The sequence below is a fragment of the Bidens hawaiensis genome, unplaced genomic scaffold (genome assembly GCF_021521415.1).
Source record: "Bidens hawaiensis isolate Kalapana, Puna unplaced genomic scaffold, B.hawaiensis_p1.1 tig00000284_1, whole genome shotgun sequence".
NCBI lineage: Eukaryota > Viridiplantae > Streptophyta > Magnoliopsida > Asterales > Asteraceae > Bidens > Bidens hawaiensis.
Genome location: NW_027491022.1, coordinates 6,184,762 through 6,190,513, shown reverse-complemented (window position 1 = coordinate 6,190,513; position 5,752 = coordinate 6,184,762).

Genomic DNA, 5,752 nt, shown 5'->3' with positions numbered 1-5,752 from the left:
AAACTCCCATCCTTCTTCTTTACAAACAACACTGGTGCTCCCCACGGTGAGTAACTAGGGGGAATAAAACCCCTGTCCAGTAACTCTTGTAACTGGTTGGACAGTTCTTGCATTTCAGAAGGTGCAAGTCGATAAGGTGCCTTAGCAATGGGTGCTGCTCCCGGTATCAAGTCAATACGAAATTCAACTTGTCGGGTTGGTGGTAAACCAGGCAACTCATCGGGGAATACGTCTGAATACTCGTGTACCACTGGGATGTCTTCCATTCGTTTTTCCTCGGGTTTCTTAACTGTTACGCTCGCCAAGTATAAAGTACAACCTTGGCGTAAATATCTCAATGCCTTAAGTTGAGATATGAGAGGCAGTACTGTACCAGATTTCTCACCTTGAACAATCATAGCCTCATCATTCGGAAGAGGTATTCTAACGATCTTATCCTTACAGACAATTTCAGCTTTATACTTAGATAGCCAGTCCATACCGACTATAACATCGAAACTTCCCAATTCCACTGGGAGTAAATCAATAAGGAATGGGTGGTCGTTTAGGATAAGGGAACAGTCTCGGACTATTCGATTAACAAGTATAGACTTACCGTTAGCGAATTCTATAGTATATGGTTTTGTTAGTTCACTAACCGGCATATTTTCTAAAGGAAAGAAATTAACAGACACGAAACTTCTATCGGCGCCCGTATCAAACAAAACTGAAGCATACTGACCCGAAACTAAGAATGTAACTGTCACCACATTAGGATAATGACGCGCTTCACCCGGTCCTAATACAAACGCGCGTCCCTTAGCTGCATTGGAGGTTGATGTTTGTGCTTGGTTCTGCCTTCTCACTGCACCCGAGTTCAAATTGGGGCAGTATCTCCGAAAGTGTTCCGTACTGCCACATTCATAGCATGCACGGAAGTTCGTGGTAGGTGGGATTTGTTGGTTGAGTTGTGGGCAGTTTGATTGAGGTCGAGGGAGTTGAGTTGATTGCGGTGGACGGTTAACAGTGTTGGTGGGGGTTCTACAGTTGGGGGCATAGTGTCCCGTTCTTCCACACTTTTGACAAACGATCGGTTTGCAATCACCCACATGATGAAAGTTACATCTTCTGCACTTCGGTAACGTCCCTTTATAGGCCTCTTGTTTTATATTAGAACTGGTCATGGCATAACTTCGGGTATTCGGACGAGCCCGCTTGTTTTGAAGGTTTCCTTGCATTTTTGTCCCGTAATCAGTTCGTTTTAAACTTGTTGTTTCCCCTGGCATTCTTATCACTCCACTTCTCATCAGATCAAAAGTAACGACACCCGTTTGAGATACAGCACTTTCTAATGTCGGGTGGGCAACTGAATTTACTATACTTCTCACAGCAGGGGTCAGTCCCCAGATATAACGTTCAATTCGCTTTGCTTCCGGTGTAACTAACCATGGGACTAAGCGGGACAGTTCGTTAAAATGATTCGTGTATCCCACATGATCCGCTCCTTTCATTTCCAAATTCCATAACTCGTGTTCCAACCTCTGAATCTCACTTTTAGGACAAAAATGCTCTAACATGAGGGTTTTTAATTCAGTCCATGACATACGATTAATAGCATCTTGTCCCCTTATTTGGACTACTGTGTTCCACCACATCAGCGCTTGGTCTAGAAACATACTGGTAGCGAATTTGACCACGCGGTTCGGTGGACACTCACTGATATTAATTACTGACTCGGTCTTTTCTATCCATTTGACCAGTCCGCTAGGTCCTTCAATACCCTTAAACTCAATCGGTTTACATGATGTAAATTGTTTGTATGAGTACTCCTGACGCGAGGGTTCTCGGTTATTATTATTATTATTAGTTGTGTTAACAACCGGTACAGGGTTCGGGTTCGGGATATTATCAGGGTGCACAGCAGGTTCTGGGTTCCCAGTGACATTCATAGTTGGGAGAGTGTTATTATTATTTATGACATTATCAGTATTCACCGGGGTAGTAACACCCGGGGCTACATTAGTGTCCGGCGGAGGTGTATTAACAGTGGCCGTGGTGGTGCTCGTAGGTTGATTAACAGTATTGTTAGCACGTATGCCTGCAGTGACTTGGGCTACAATTGTTGGTATCACTGCTTGTAGTTGACGAGCAATCATTGCGGCCACTTCCGCCTCAGACAAAGTGTTTGTTTTCTTCGGGGCCATTCTATAGAATAATCAATTATATAATAATCAATATCGTTTCACTATGATCAGCACAACTTTACGATACCACACTTTCACAACACATAACTATGCCAAAGAAAACACGTTTGTATTAATTATAATCATTACTGTACATATGCATCCAAAATCAGCGCATAGGCTTAACCTGGTATAGGCCAGCGCTTGTATATGCGTATCAAAATTTGTCACTAAGTGACATGTAGACTTAACCCGATAAGGGCCAGTGCTTGAGATAGTACTAAACCACAAACAACTTCCAAGTCAGCCCAACATGCTGTAACAAAATGCTGCTTGGGATATCAAAAGACTATATACATAAGACCAGACTACTAGGTCCTATCCATTCTTTGCAACATGGAACCACAACCAAATCACAGCAGCCACTAGGGCCGCATTAACCGCTAAACACGCCCCCAGTAGTATCATCGCTCGATCCTGACGCCCGTGGCTGTCAGCACTGGATCTTTGTACAATTCTTATTTCCTGCTGCATATACCTCATGTGATCATACATATCATGTCTATGCTGGTTTAGGCTATTTATCGTATGTGAGTGTTCTAAGAGCTGATCAGTTGCTAAACCAAACCATGCTGAATCAGAATGACGAGGTGGCTCGGGTACCGGGGCGGGTAAACCCCAAGTAGGAATAGGTATCTCTGTTACCCGGACACGCGATGTTTCTCCCCTATGGTACGTAGATCGAGGTGGGAAAGAAGTGTGCTCAGGTGGACGCACTGAAATACGAGCGGTCTGACGGTTTCTAATAGTGGGTGGGGGTACTGGTGCATGCTGTACAGGTGGAGTAGGGGATCTGGGTGCTCTAACAGGTGAACGATAAGCACTAGTAGCTCCCTGTTCTACTACATTCCTAGGGGATTCCCTAGGGGGATAGGTGTCACAACGATAACCCGATAAGTCGGGTTGATCTGGGGGTACCTCGCGAGGAATTACCGCGTTTGCACTTTCTCCTATCTCCTCTGGTTCCTCCTCCGTTTCTTCTTCCGGATCCTCCTCCTCCTCCTCAGGCCTTGTTGGTAGGGTATTAGGTAAACGATCAGTAGTTCTTGACATCTTCCTGCACAATGGTTAGTGATAAGAATAATATCCTTCTATATTAATTATAGTAAAATACATGTAGGTATTATATACACATAAGCACAAATAATCATTTATATACACAAATATTTATTATTATATTTTATACACATATGTTGCTGTTTTTACCTATTCGATTGTTTATCGACTTCTTCTCGAATTTCCTCGTACAAACAAGTCTGTTATTACGTTCCGGATCATAATAACCCACTTGTCCATTCGCGTTCATCACGAGAATCATTCGTGTATATTATTTAATATTATTTTATTCCCAGAGTTCATCGAGCCTACGGTTATCTTAGGGTATCCTAAGGGACATCCTAATTCTTTATAACCAATGGCTCTTATACCAACTTCTGTCACACCCCGACTAGGTAGTTGCGGAAGCGTAATACGGGAATGTAACAGATAACACTGGTATCAACAACATTGTTTATAAAGAAAATTCAACAGCTAATTTACATCATATTACATGGGTAGGTACTATGTTTACAAACTAGGTGAAAAACACATAACCGGTTTGTGAGCTTCTTAAACAGTATTATATCAGCGTCTATTCACAGCTATTCAACTTGTCTTTCTAACACCAAGCATGTAAGCAAATCATTCCACTTTTGCTTTACCTGAAAAGCATGTTAAAACGGGTCAACTACGTCTAGTTGGTGAGTTTCAAGTTTCACGAGTATCAATGAAATCAGTTCACGAGTTCGTAAAGTTTACAGTGTGTATGTATATATGTCTGTGTATGATGCATTATACTAAGCCACAAGTGAAACCGAAACGAGCTATACTGCATGGCCTCTCCTGCCCATGCACTCCTGTTGGCATTTAACAGCCAATTTTGCCCCATGTATGTACTATGTCTAACACCACATAGCAGTATGTAAATATATAATGACAATGTGCAACTGGTTTTACATATGTTCCGGCTTACCCCACCGGCTCTGTCACAGTTGGGTTTGTCAAACCGATAGTACTATCCACACGCCACCGGCACGAAGTTAATCACTTGTGTTTGTGGGGACTTGTCAAGTGTTAGTACTTAGATAATCCACATCATCACACGTTTTCAAGTATAACAGTTTATGTAAACATGCTTTTCACCCCAAAAGTTCGTAAAACAGTTTAGAAAGTGGGGGTCGTGAAACTCACCTTATCGTAGTTCGCACAGAAAACACGTATCAAATAGTCAGATGTCTCGTTTATAGCCTGATTCCTATAAACGGTATCGTATCGTTAATACTAGTACAGTGTTCAAGCTAAGTCAGGCTGTATAGATTATCTGGGTATAGCTGTTAGGTCCAGAACATGACCATAGTCTTAGATTGTGACGTTGTGTACTATGAAATGTTTAAAATTGGATTTGGCTCAGTTTCACCGTTTTCCGAGCCTAGCTCAGTTGATCGTTTATACGTTTCGGGATTAGGTAAGATCACATAAAACTTAAGTAAATATATTGATTGATAAAATGATTTGATTTATGAAAGAATTTTAAAGTTTCGGTGTCTGGTTTGATTGCAGGGTTCGTTTCCGTTTTTACACGGTTTTGATTATACAAAACGCGCACAATTCACCCGAATTGTCCGGAATTCTCGTAAAAAGTTCGTTTTTATCAATATCATTCAAAAATATGATATTTGACCACTTTTGATATTTTGACATACCAGTCAGTCCGTTAAACACAAAACTGCTGGTTTCGTTAAAACAATTATAATTTAAATCTTTAATAAATCATAACTAAATATGTAATTATATATAAATTATCTAAATTTTTGTAAAAATACATTAAGACATGGAGAATTTTATAAAAATATTTCCATAAATTTTATGATTAATTATTTATTTATAAAAATTCATTTAATAGGTTATAATCGTGTAATAAATAGCCCGTTTATATCAAACGACTTCCGAAAAATCCGATAATTTTTACCAATGGTCTTAATGTGATTACATAACCCCTGTAAAATTTCCAGAACCTAACTCTTTTGACAAAATGCCTTTTTGTGCGTTTTTCGACTGTTAAAACTCGGTTAAACCATGATTGCACAACCCATACTTAGGCATTTCCAATGATTCCCAAACTTTACCAGTGATCTTACCATCCCATATCAAACTCCAAAACCAAGTTTCATAATTTTTCAATATGTTTAGCTATTTTTCCCAAATAAACGCTCATAAACGGGAATAAATTCACCAAATATTCTCCGTTTATCGAAAAATTACCAAATTTGAACAGGGACTCATTTATATGATCCCTAATGTCCCTGGAAATTTTCACAAGCTAACAACAAGCACGTCACAACCTAATACTAAACAGCCCCTAAACGAGTATTACGGGTTTACCTTGTCGGTTTTCGATGAATTTTGCTAGCTTAAACGACTTTCCGGGTCTCGGGTTGCAAACTCAGTATATCTACATATCATATAACATCAAACCAAGCATAAATCATCCA